The following is a 14003-nucleotide window of genomic DNA, read 5'->3' as shown; positions in this document are numbered from 1 at the left end:
GGAAATAGATCTAAGAGTCTTAGGTTTCCAGTATTAATATCTTGTGCACATATTTGCAGGAGACTGTTTCTAGGTCAAATTAGCACATGCAGGCTGAGATCTGTGCTGGGATGTTTTAAGTTCCAGTGGAAATGTCATCAGGCAAAGCAGCGGAAAACCAAGATGCAGCTCTGTGACGATTCCACGGTATCCAGACCAGCTGGTATGTGTTTCTAATATCTTTTTCATCCAGATCCCCAGGGTAATGTGAATACCTAACCACATCAAAGCCCCCCTAGATGTGTGCTCTTTTCCTATCCCAGTGAGAGAAATCGCACTTCAGTCTAAGCCAGTGAGTCTCAATATGCCTTAAATTTACAGACTCAGTAAAATAAAGACAATGCTGTAAGAGTCTATCATTCTAAATTTACCAGAGCTACAGCCCTATGGTAAAATGATGTTTTTGTTCATATAGTCAGAGAGAGAGAGAGAGAGAGAGAGAGAGAGAGAGAGAGAGAGAGAATTCTTTTTTTAAGAGAATTAAAAATCATTTAAAGTGAGAATTACTGTTGGAAAATTTTGAATGTGCTGACACAGGATAAAATTGGTATTTTCTGTGGCTTTTATGATTAGTTTTCTAAATTTCCAGGATTGTGAAATTCCAAACCCTAAAGTCCTTCTTGGGAAGTCAGAACGGTTATTGTGGAGTAAGAGAGGCAGTCTTAACTCCACAAAGAGCATAAACCCCAACTTCTCCCTGCAGTATTAAAAGGTATCTAATAAAGTATACTTGATATGAATTATTCAGTATGTTTCTTAGCCCATCAATGATCTGTGTGTCAGCTGTGTAGAAATTAAGAAACAGGCTGATAAATGGGCCTCCAGAGAATGTAGGCTATAGCAGGGCAGTTTTAACTTCAAATGACTCGGGGTTATACCATTGCCAGACCAGTCAAGAGTTGCAAATTTTGAAAGAACTATGCTCTGAAACATTTTCTTTTGAGATGGTGATTCAACTTGCTTTGTGAGAAGAGCATGTATGAAAGATTTAAAACACTGCCCCAAGTTCAGACTTACCCCCCTGAGAAAAGTGACTTCAAAGTTTTTAAGATGAGAACGAAGATATTCTAATGTTTATATTCAGAAATGCAAATCCAATAGAAATGAATGGAAACATAGCACGCCCAAAATGTACCTATACATACAAGTTGGTTTCTGTTGCCATGGTCAACTCTGAGGGGCAGGGGGAGCAACTTAGACAGGGTCTGGTTGAAAGGTTTTCTTTGGATTACATTTGCATGTCATGGTCTGTCATCTAGAGCACAAGGGAAGGAGGTGGATGGAAGAATTTGGAGGCAGGAACTGAACCAGAGACAGTGGAAAAATTTTCTGCCTTGTTTAGCTAATATATATTATATTAAATGTATAATAATTATGTTATATATTACAATGTATTATATAAAATATATCATGCATTATTAATATATTTATACTATACAATAAGTAAGTTATGTTTATAATATATATTGAATAAGTAATATGTATTATGTTATATAAATAAATAAAACCCAGGCCTATCTCTCTAGGGATGACACAATCCAGAGTGTGTTGGTCTCTCTAACACCAATCAGCAATGAAGAAAATCCTCCATGGACGTGCCACAATCCAGTCTAATGTAGGCAATTTCTCTTCTGAGAGCCCTCTTCCCAAGTGACTTTGGGTTATGTCAAATTGTTGTGTAGCAGTTTTGAGATTGAAACAGAACAACTTGCAGGTTAGCTCATTAAGACAAGAAGTAAATAACACAAAAGAGCTTCAAGAAGTCCTTGAAACTGACCAGAATCATTAGGCTCTTTCTTCTTCTTCAAGCATAAATTAGCAAAGACTGTTGAGCGTCACATTCAGTCAAGCCAATCTGGAAAGAAGACTATTAGGCAATCTTAGCCACAGCAAGAAGCAGCAATCAGGACCAAGGGTCTGCTACATATGTGGCTGAAGCCATGGGTTCTTCCATTTGTACTCTTTGGTCGATGGTTTATTCCCCCAGAGCTCTGGGTGTCTGGTTGGTTGATATTGTTCTTCCTATGGGGTTGCAAACCCCTTCAGCTCCTTCAGTCCTTCTCTAACCTCTCCATTGGGGCTCATGAGCTCAGTCCAATGGTTAGCTGCAAGCATCCTCATCTGTATTAGTAAGGCTGTGGCAGAGCCTCTCAGGAGACATCCATATCAGGTTCCTATCACCAAGCACTTCTTGGCATCAGCAATAGTGACTGGGTTTGGTGCTGCATATGGGATGGATCCCCAGGTGGGGCAGTCTCTGGATGACCTTTCCTTCAGTCCCTGCTCCAATCTTTGTCCTTGTATTTCCTCCCTTCAGTATTTTGTTCCCCCTTCTAAGAAGGACTGAAGCATCCACATTTCACTCTTCCCTTTTCTTGAGCTTCATATGGTCTATGAATTGTTTCTTGGGTATTCAGAGCGTTTGGTCTACTATCCACTTATCAACGAGTGCATACCATGTGTGTTTTTTCTGTGACTGGGTTACCTCACTCAGGATGATATTTTCTAGTTCCACCCATTTGCCTATGAATTTCATAGTCATTGTTTTTGATAGCTGAGTAGTCCTCCATTGTGTAGATGTACCACATTTTCTGTATCCATTCCTCTGTTGAAGGGTGTCTGGGTTCTTTCCAGCTTCTGGCTATTATAAATAGGGCTGTTATTAGAAGGCTCATTTCTCCAGTGTAGGGGAATGCCAGGGTGTTGAGGTGGGAGTGGGAGTATCTTCATAGAAGCAGGGGAAGGGAGGATGAGGAAAGAGGGAAAGGGGATAACTTTTGAAATGTAAATACATAAAATATCCAATGAAAAAAGGAAGCAGCAGCCAGCCACACTGCCAAGAAGAGGCAAAGACAAACCAAATTGCACGGAAGAGGCTCAGACCAACTGATCACCAGGAGAGGACAGTCTCCAAACTGCTGAGGTGCCTGAAGGCCGTGCAGTGTGCTCCAGGCTTCCAGATTTTGTGAGCTGTCACCCAGGCTATGTGGGCTGGAGTTATTTATGTTCCTGTTAGTAACCCCTCACCCACATTTCTGTACGCAGCCCCAGTAAAATTCATTGGTTCATCACGTTGGATTTTAGTGGTTTTCATGCTTTGGTCTATTGTAGGGATCCTATCTGAGATGACAGCATGTGTTTGAGATAGTCACACAACAGACATTTAAAAATGCTAAGCCAAAGAATTCATATACACATGTACATGATTTCTCTTACACTGTTAGAGTCCTCTAAGCAACAGTGCTAAGTAATATAATAATACAATCATAATCATAATTATAAAATTGGTAGGCCTTTTCTGTCCCTTGGTGATGTTCATATAGGCAGATTAGGCCAAACTGAAAGCAGATATAGGCAAGTTAATTCAGTGTTGCTCCCAGGCGGGTTCAGCAGTACCAAAGAATAGGCCCCAGGAAGCTGTGCACCCTGGCTAGGATGGGGAAGTTTTACAGACTGTAGGTAAAGGGTATTGATGTGTCAGCCATAAGATGGTTTCGTGCCCAAGTCTGGTTTAGGAAGGGATTTGAGTGGCTGGCATCGGGGATGAGGTTGCCACAGCTTCCAGGAATGCTGACCTGGGTTCTTAGATACTTTCCTTTGTTCAGAGGGTTTTGTTTGGTTATTTATATTTTTGTTGTTTGTTTTGTGCCTTTGGGGGTGGGGGAAGGAAGGCAGACAGGGTTTCCTAGCTTGTGCAGGGACAAGCAGGGCTTCCAGCTGAACAACAACAATAACCAGTTCGGCCTTCATGAGTTCTCTGGTCACGGATCAGGTTTTGTGGAAAGTAGTGCCTTCCAGTGAAGATGTGAGGTCCAGCCCTTTCCACGTCAATGTCTGAAGCTGCACCACCTCTTACAGTCCCTCTGACCTTGATTCCTTTGCACACTGCTCATTACCTGTGTACATCACATGTTTATATATTGGGTATAAAACAGATAGCTCTGAATAATTTGAAAAGACCTAGCTTTTTTGGGTCTGTTTTAAATCAGGTAGCATTCTCTCTTGGTCCCCTTTTCTTTGTTCCTTCCCTCCTTGATCTTGTGTTATTCCCCTTCCTCCCTGTCCCCCTCCTCCTTCTTTACACCCCTCCACCAAGTCTTACACTCTCCCCACAAGCTTTCTCCTGATAACTAGCTGGAAACTCACTGCGTAGATGAGACTGTCTTTTATGCATTCCTCCTGCCTAAGCCTCCCAAGTGCTGGGCGGGCGGATGGGAGTCAACAAGCATACTTGGCTATCAGGTGGCTTGCACAGGCAGTGCCAAGAACCAGGTGGACCTTGCCAGGCCTTGTGACCCAGCACTTTGTCCTCTGGCTACACTAGGAACCTATCCCCTTTTTCCTTTGCTTCCTCTAGAGAGGCTTGAGTCTTAGGTCAAGAAGGTCTCAGGCTTTCTGCTTGTTTAAGACTCGATAGCATCATTTGGGGGATGCATTCCTTCTAAAGGGAATTCCTTGACCATTCACTACTCCTCCATTAACCCCAAGCACTTTAATTGGTCTCTGTACAGATTGCATTGAATGTTACCCCATGCATTGTTTGTTTTAGGCTCTGAGGTCTTTATGAGCCCTCTGGGGACTAATATTTATTTGCCATTGGAATTTGAGAAAGGAAAGAGCTCTCTGAATTGCTTCTGAAAGCCTTTTCTCTGGGAAACAAAAGCTCACCCCTCGCATTGTGTGAGTGCAGCTTCGTGTATCAGCTCTTTATCCCACACGGCTGCTCTGTTTTCATTACCCAGTCCTCGGAGAAAGACCTTCTGCTAGAACTAACTTTTTACTGGCATTCTGAGAAAGGCCCAGTTCTCAGAAGAAACTTTTCACAAAGGGGACCCTGAGATTCTGTAAGTGCTTTCCTCCAGTTAATAGTAGGAATATTCCTTAAAGAATATTTGGGGCCTCCTATTTGCATGAATGCATGTGCATGTCAATGTGCATGTGCATGCATTAGGATGACCTTGAAGCTGGCTTACAGCTGGATCTGTCTGAGCCTGCCACACTTCATGCTTGTCCTATTTAAATATACCTTCTGCTAGTGACTGTGCTGACTTGTAGGGGCAAAACAGTGAATTAATCATGGTCTCGGTGCCAAAGAAAACTTAACTGCAGCCTCTAAATCTTAGGAGAATAACCATTATTTAAACATAGGACTTAGATATACATTCAAACCCAGGCAGCTACTATTTCTTCAGTAGGAGACACAGAAGGGCCACTGGATAGGATTGGCCTTGCTTTTTGCCTATCTACATGAAAAGTGGTTTCTTTGACAACTTTAACTGCTGTTTGGTCAGAAATTATGAAGCTAGCGAAAAAGCTCAATTACTGGTGCTTGCTTTTCCTTTCAAAGCTACTTAAACTTGAACTCTTTGAGTGTCCCTTTTTGCTGGAGATACATTGAGAACGCCTTTATTCCGTGAACTTGCTCAGTGTCACTCCTTTGCCTGGTCACCTTCCACTGAGCTACGAGGGGTGCTACTGTCAGGGGAGAAGCTCAGCACTGGTGGTCCTAATATCAAGGACACGGGAGGTAGGAGACAAGGGTTTGAACCTACTCCACACAGGGAGTGCAGCCTAGGGAAACCAAAGTCACATCTAAGATACTTGGCCCCCAACTTCACCCCAACTCTGTCTCTTAACGCCTATTTTGATCAATCAGACAGATTATTATTAGCTTTGTTAGGAAGAACTAGGCAGTGAGGAGAGGCCCCTTCTGGCCATCCTCAGATTCCTGTCGGAGCAAATACAAGATGAAAGCTCCCATGACTCTAACATTCAAGGTCATCCTTTTTCTGTTGGATGTGTTGCAGATGTGTTTGCAATTGGCAAGTGTTCGTCCTCACAGGAATGTGACACCTTTTATTTTAGAAAGCCCAGTCTCCGTGTAAAAGATGGAAGGCTTACTTTTGAATATAAGTGATGAAGAAATCGGTTATTTGGAGCGCAAACTTCCAGAGGGTCAGAGTCTATGACCATCATGGCAGAGAGAGCAAACAGGCAGGCAGTTGTCAAGGTGCTCGAACAGCAGCTGAGAGCTTATATCTTGATCCACAAGCACAAGGCAAAGAGTGGTCACCGGTAAAGGCATGATGGGTTTTTGAGACCTCAAAGCCTACCCCTAGTCACATACCTCCTCCAACAAGGCCATACCTCCTGATCCTTCCCTACCCCTAGTCACATACCTCCTCCAACAAGGCCATACCTCCTGATCCTTCCCTAACCCTAGTCCAACAAGGCCATACCTCCTGATCCTTCCCAAATAGTTCTGCAAACTGTGGATCAAAACTCCAAATATTTGAACCTTTAGAGGCCATTTGTGTTGAAAGCACCATAGACATTTATTATTGTGTCTAAGTTGTATATGTGTACATGGACAGAGACACATACAAAGAGTACTGGATATCTGTAAGTAAATCAGAGTCACTGTGTGTAGCAAGTCTCTTGAGGACTTACACATTCATTTGTGGCCATTGATGAAAAATAAAGCTTACCCTGAAGTAAGAGGCATAATTGATGGTTTGAAATTTCAGATACAAGAACCGACCTTCTAATCATCTATGGGCATAGAACAGACAGAGACATCAGGCTCTGCTTTTTTTCCTCTTAGTCATGTTCTATACCAGCACACTGGGGACTCATGCCTTCCTGTATGTGAGGAGTAAGTGTTCCTCACAGAGGAAACTTCCAGCGATGATTTTATTATCAGAATGCGTGCTAGTGTTAGAGAACTCAACTGTGATTATGGGGATGACTTTGTAGACAAATGAGAAATATTATACAGCAGTATTAGAGTAAGAGACCCTTTGAGTGGTAAACAGGCCTAATAGAATTCCTCCATTAGCAGAAAGTTGGCACAGACCTTGTCTTTCCACAACTTTCTTGCTTATTGCAATAAAGGGAGTGTAAAATCACATGCAAGCAAATTAATTTTAGAAAGCACTTAGCAGCTGACTCTAAAGAGCCTGTGTTACCACTGGAAAGCTGCACCTAGTGTAATATGATGACTACAGAGTGAATTTGATCCCTACATCTCGATTCCAGATTGGAATGCAAACTATATTATGCAAGTCCATTTTCTATTATACTTGGTCTATAGAATTGTCCAGAATGAGCAGAATGTATTCTGCATCTTCTGTACATTTTATTCTTCCATGAAATAATCACATAGGTTACTATTGTTTTACCTGAGAAGAAAGTGAATTGGTGGTCTATTAAGGTTCTTCTGGCTATAGTGGGGGAGTGGGGCCATGGTTTATATGAAGAATTGAATAATATATGAAGTCTTGTGGTAGACAAGTGATTGACATTTCTTTACCATTTTCCACTGTGAATTAAAACCAAAATGGCTTAGTCATAATATCACAATTTCCCATTTGCTTCATTTATGATCCTGTTATTCAGCAGCATGCTACCAAAGTCATATCTTCTTTTTTTTTTTTACATTGTATCCAATGAACTTTATTTAAAGTTGATGAGTGTTAATCCCATCAACAAAGTGCTTTCATACAGTCTGTAGATAACCAATTGTTAGCTCCTCCAGGGCCATTTCTACCTTGATAATGGACAAAACTTCATAACCTGTAAGCCATCCCCAATTAAATGTTGTCTTTTTAAAGAGTTTTTGGTCATGGTCTCTCTTCACAGCAGTGGAAACCCTAATTAAGACACTTGTGCTATGCATAATAAACACCGGAGTTCTGGTCATAGCTGTATAGGTGAGGCTTCATCAGAGCATGCACGACCTACCTGACCCCAGCTTTCTCTATGCCTTTGTCTTTGTCTTTTTTTCATTCCCTCACCACTTGTAATCCGGGTTCCAGGACAAAGTGAGTTGGATGCAGCAACCTGTTTCAGTTTCTACCTCCAGATTCCTGTCTTTACTTCCTGCCTTGATTTCCTCCAATAGGGTGGTTTGGTCAGTGTTTTAGCACAGCAACACAAAGCAAACTAGAACATGAATCGATACCAGAGAGCAGGCTGTAACTATCCTGAGCATTGTTTTAGGGGGAGGATTGTGCAAGTGTTTGAAGCTTTGGGCTAGTAAAAAAAACCATTTAGTGTTCAGAACTTAATAGGTGATACACATTGTTCATTTTGGTCAGTGTTATCACAATAACAAAAGACAAACCAGAACACCATCATGCAAACCTTGGATACAAACGACGGGTTACCTCTATCATAACCTAAGTCTTGTGTGATTATGTTTTTCTTGATAACAGAATTGTTTGGGACTCAAAGGTCAGTCCATCTTACTTGAAATCCATCAGACTGGGCTGTGTGTCTCTTGTACCACTGATTTTTATTTGTGCTCACTCAGAGGAAAAAGATTGAACTTTCATGCTCTATGTATTTATTGCTGAGCTACAAACCATCTGAAAACTTACTGGTGTAAAATACAACATTTATGTTACTCTTGAGTATTTAGCTGGTGAAAGATTCAGTATAGATGGGTAGTTTTTTTCTACTTCATCTGTAATCATCTAGGCCTACTCTTGGCTGGAGCCAAGATGAACTATGCTCACAGACTTGTTCAAACTGCACCCAAACTGTAACTGGGATGAGTACTGAAAAACCTGCTTTAAAGATTAAAGACGGGGCTGGAGAGATGGCTCAGTGGTTAAGAGCCCCTGACTGCTCTTCCAGAGGTCATGAGTTCAATTCCCAGCAACCACATGGTGGCTCACAACCATCTGTAAAGAGATCCGATGCCCTCTTCTGGTGTGTCTGAAGACAGCTACAGTGTGCTTACATATAATAAATAAATAAATCTTTAAAAAAAAAGATTAAAGACAAGATGTGCCGAAAACGTTCTGAGCATCCTACTGATTACTCTGAAACAAAAGTGTTTTTATTCCACATCCCTGCTAATAACTTTTTCCTATATACTTAAAAATTGACACAAATTTTCCTACAAACTTCCTTTCTTTTCACCAAAGTGCATTCCACATCTTTCTAAAATGTATTCTTGTGATGGACTGTGGACTAAACAAAGGTACGTTGATGATCCATAGATTTCTATTCTCTCCAGGTATGCGTGCCAACAAATTATTATTTTTATTCTCTAAGCTGTTTAAGTTTCTAGATGAGATCACCTCCAACTCCATTTCCAGTGTGTGATAATGACAGAAAATTCTTCTACCAGCCTCAGAGGATTCCTAGATGTCAGGGATCTGATGTGGCAGTGTGAGTACAAGGTCATGGTCACAAAGAATCGAATCTATATCAGGTGATTGTGTGTAACAAAAAAATTAAGCAGAGCACGTTTCTTTAACATAAAGTTTTGTCATCTTTAGCCAGTTCCCTGCTAATTCAGAAGACACTGGAATATAGTTTTTGCTTCTTAATATTACTATGTCCATTAGTCATCAAAAGTGTTTGGATGGGAGTTGGCAATTCTCACCTCTCAGAGACAATGAGTGATGCAAGAGTGAAATGTGTCCCAGAAGAAATTCATCCTGGCAGAAATTATTTCTGATAGATGCTGGCCATAATTAAAAAAGATTTCCCCTATAAGTCGACCTTCAAAGTCCTGAATCAGGGTCTAACTGGCATACTGTTTCCAAAACTAGCACCTAGCACTCTTGAGAATCTAGTACTTTTTAGAAATCATGCAGAAGGGGAAGACACTGCTGCTTTCCGGGCTTAGTTCTCTATTATGTGGTCTAGCAAAGCCCATGAACCTGCATTTTAACAGTGCAGTTGGCCTGATAAGCACAGTTTGAGAACTAGGGATTCAGAAGAGGAAGTTAAGGACCTGTGGTGTGGAGCCTTTTCTAATCTCTGAGAGATTCTCTAAATCTAAAACATCTTTCGGTCACCACATGGCAAAGAAGTTTCTGTTCATCTAGACATTAGTTAGGCATTTTTCTTAGCCACATTCTATCACATATTAGGCCAAAGTGTAGAAGGTCAGCACTGAGTGCTGTCAAGTTCAAAACAGGTTCTAAAACTGAGTGTGTGTCACGAGAGAGTAATTGGAAGTACTTCTCACAAATAAACAACCAGAGAATTTGGTTAGTTCTGCCAATTTGGTTAGAAAACAGTCAGAAAATTGTCCCAAATATCACAGAATTGGAAATCACTATAAACAAAATTACATTATTCCTGAGGCCTCAAAAACAAGCTTTATTCTGGTTTAGACACTGGACAAGATTCTCATGAAGACTTCAGTATTTTCAGGAAACTCATAAAGGGTCTCTCTGATTAATTTCTGAGTGACAGACCTGACACCTGGCAATTTTTTTTCAGGATTCAAATCTTTTCCAGCTCACTGGGCTTAAAGAATGGGCCTGGTGAGCAGTGCTATAGGCCTAGCTTGGAATACTTGAGGATTGATCACATATTTGCTACTGAATCTTGCTGTTCTTGGTTTAGTATTGCTTGATGATTCAACTGTTTCATAATCGGGGAATCCTTTTTAATACTTTATTGCACATTTATTTATTTATTTATTTATTTATTTATTTATTTATTTATTTATTTAGTATGTGTGCATGTGTGTCTGAATGCATGTGACAGGATTCCTGTGGAGATCAGAAGACATCTTGCAGGAATTGATTCTCTTCTCCTACCACATGGATCCCAGGGATAGAATGGAAGTTGTCAGGCTTGTTAGCAAGCATTTTTACCCCTGAGCTATGTTGGCAGCCCAGAATTGTATTTTCTACTTTCCATTGTTAACCCATTTGCATAAGCTCTTTCCGTGCATATACTTTATAATGGTGCTTTGCTAAATAGCACATTGCCCTTCAGTGTTCTTTTTCATTAGCAAACAAAAATTGCTTCTGTTCAATTTTTGATGCTTAAGTAAAATTATTAAAGAAAACTAACTTCTGAGAGGATACCCAACAGATATCAAATAACTATGATAAATATCTTCATTATTTCCAAAATATACATACTAAGTATATTTGGAATTTATCAAAATAACAATTAAGAGTTCTAGCTTAATTTGTAAGAACAATTAAGTGGTTTAAAAAAATAGGTGGAATTCAAGTTAGTTAAAATTGTGGCACCGTCCCATGGGCAGTGGTTATGGACTGAATTGTATTGAGGAAGCATGTGACCAGCACCCATTTCTTTCTTTAGTGACTGTGTATGCAATGTGACCAGCTGCTTGACAAGCCTGTTGCCATGACCTTCTTGCCATGATGGGCTGTACCTTTAGACCATGAGCCAAATTAAGCCTTGAACTCTTTACATTTTGCTTTTGGTCAAGTATTTTTGTTACATCAGAGAAAAATGTAACTAATCCACAGACTTAGATTAAATTTTAAAATAGCAGAGAAGATGAGGAAATATATAGTGAACACTAAGAATTTAAACTTCTCCTTTCTAAGAAGGATTGGTCTTCCTTCTTCTTGAGCTTCATAGAATCTGTGAATTTTTTCTTAAGTATTCTAAGCTTTTGGGCTAACATCCACTTATCAGTGAGTGCATACCATGTGTGTTCTTGTGATTGTGTTATCTCCCTCAGGGTGATATTTTCTAGTTCCACCTATTTCCCTAAGAATTTCATGAAGTCATAGTTTTTTAATGGTGGAGTAGTACTCCACTGTGGAGATGTACCACATTTTCTGTATCCATTCCTCTGTTCTTCAACAGAGGGTTCTTTCCAGCTTCTCACTATTATAAATAAGGCTGCTATGAAATAGTGGAGCATGTGTCCTTGTTATATGTCGGAGCACCTTTTGGGTGTATGCTAAACCACCAACCAATGAATACACATGGAGGGACACATGTCTCCAGCTGCATATGTAGCAGAGGATGGCATTGTCCAGCATCAATAGGAGGAAAATCCCTTGGTCCTGTGAAGGCTCATTTCCCCAATGTAAGGAAATGCCAGGCGTTGAGGTGGAAATGGGTGGGTGGAAGTGGGAGCATCCTCATAGAAGCAGGGGGGAGGGGGTATGGGAGAGGGGGGAAAGGGTATGACATGTAAAATGTAAATACACAAAGTATCCAAAAAATAAAATAAAATAAAAGAATTTAAACTTAAATATTTAAACATAACAATACACATAATCATAAATGAACAGTCTTCACATCACAATTAGATATCAGAGAGTATGAAAATAAAGTACAAAGGAAATCACATATTACCTATTTTAACGAAATTTACTTTAAATTTGAAAATTTAATAATTTTATAGGGAGAATTGTGAGGAAAGATGTACAGTGTTATGCTAGTCAAAAGGAAGTAGAATGGTTATGCTAGAATCCAAATTATATCTCAAACAAAGACTTTCAGAAATTAAAAAAGTCATTATACAGTGATTAAATGGTTAGCTCATCAAGAGGATATACATTTAGTAAATTTATTAACATATTTTCATACTACAGAAGACAAGCTGATAGTATTATAAAGAGAGACAAATCCATTATTACTGTTTTACATTTCAATACTTTCCTCTAGTAAATAGTAAGATGATAAGATAAAAATATATTAGCCTATAAAAGGCTTAATATGATTAGGTAATATCAAATATGTTGTGTGCCTCCCAAAAGAATGTGTTGCTAATTTTGAGTGGAATGTCCTATACTCATTAACTTGATATGTTGTCTTTATAGACTTATTTAATTTATGACTGGAAATATGGCAAATCACACTTTAACAATTCTAGAGGGATTCAAAGTTCACAGCATAAACTATTTTGCCATGAGAGGATTAAATCAGGGAGCAGTGATGGAAGGAGACTCTAAATACACAAAGGGGCTTTACCTAAAACTCAACCTCTGAGTCTCATTCTTACAAAAGAAATCAGAAAGTGGTTTGAACTGATGTAAGAGGGAGCTTGCTAAGCACAAAGTAAGCCAAGGAAGCAAACAGTACTGGTTAGACAGAAATCAGCGAAATAGAAGGGAAAGCTGGTAGGAATTGAGGCAACCTTTCCATGTTCTTTTTTCAGGAGGGAAGAAGTTGACTGTCTTGGCTCTTGGTTTACCTCAGGAAAGCCTACTCCTCTTCAGAACTCAGTTTCCTTCCCTTCTTCTCTTCTTCCTCCTCCTCCTCCCTCTTCCTCCTCTTTTTCTTCTTCCTCCCCCTCTTCTTCTTCTTCTTCTTCTTCTCCTTCCTCCTCTTCCTCTTTTTCTTCTTCCCCCTCCTCCTCTTCTTCTTCTCCTTCCTCCTCCTCCTCCTCCTCTTCTCCTTCTTCCTCTTCCTCCTCCTCTTCTTTTCTAAAAGGTAAAGTGTGCATACCAATGAACTATCTTTGTTCTAATTCTTTGTTTTTATTGAGTTTCCTGCCCAACTGTGCCTCCTCTTTCCCCTGGGCCCTCAAGCTATTTCACTCTATCTACCCAGGGGTTCCCTTCTATATTAATTTGCCCTCCCCTTTCAACATTTCATCCTCCTCCCTCATGGTTGACAATCTGTTTTATGACCATGCCATATCTGCCATGTATGTATATGTCAAGATGTATATCATTTATGCCTATCAAAAATTATACCTATATTCTACATATGAGATTTTGTCTTTTTGAATTCATCTGACTTGTCTTTCCTTAGTGATTGGGACCTACTTTCTTTAAACTGTTTTTGGCTCAAATTCCCTGACTTCTTTCATATGTATTCTGGAAAACTACCCAACAAAAAACAGAAGGGAAAAAAAAAGAAGGAATTGAAACACATAGCATAGCTATGTGTCAATAATTGTAGAAGAAAATGGACACAATACATTATCACCTGTGTGTTTTCATTCATACAAAGTATATGGAAACAGACCAATCTTCCCTGTCAAGGCAAATCATCTGTTTCTTAAGAAAATTGGGAGGATAGAGAACAGAACATGGATTACAGAATCTCACCCAGAACTCCTTGGGGTCTATGTGAACATAAGCATTGTACCTTTGGAAGGCTCTTAGAAAACTCTGGCGTGCCTTCTGCCTGCAATAGAGCCTCTACATCCAAGGTTCAGGGAAGGTCAGACAAGGCAGGTCAGAAAGATTCTAAGACCAGGACTCCTGCTC

The 14003-nt window shown here is 39.9% G+C and overlaps 1 long non-coding RNA gene across 8 annotated transcripts in view; it reads left to right on the top strand.

Moving 5' to 3' along the window:
- Positions 1 to 14003, top strand: part of LOC102546726 (uncharacterized) — a 224589-nt gene that overhangs the window by 179525 nt on the left and 31061 nt on the right. For 4 of the 8 annotated variants that reach the window (XR_005500587.2, XR_005500585.2, XR_005500590.2 and 1 more), the window contains one exon: positions 60 to 202. This is a non-coding gene — a long non-coding RNA (uncharacterized LOC102546726). Of the gene's footprint in view, positions 1 to 59; positions 203 to 628; positions 752 to 1565; positions 1655 to 4781; positions 4884 to 14003 lie in introns of all 8 variants that reach the window. The other 4 variants (XR_005500586.2, XR_005500588.2, XR_005500589.2 and 1 more) reach the window with 4 other exon arrangements.

The sequence above is a fragment of the Rattus norvegicus genome, chromosome 2 (assembly GCF_036323735.1).
Source record: "Rattus norvegicus strain BN/NHsdMcwi chromosome 2, GRCr8, whole genome shotgun sequence".
NCBI lineage: Eukaryota > Metazoa > Chordata > Mammalia > Rodentia > Muridae > Rattus > Rattus norvegicus.
The sequence above is the reverse complement of the archived record's forward strand: the minus strand, read 5'-3'. Positions and strand labels throughout refer to the sequence as shown.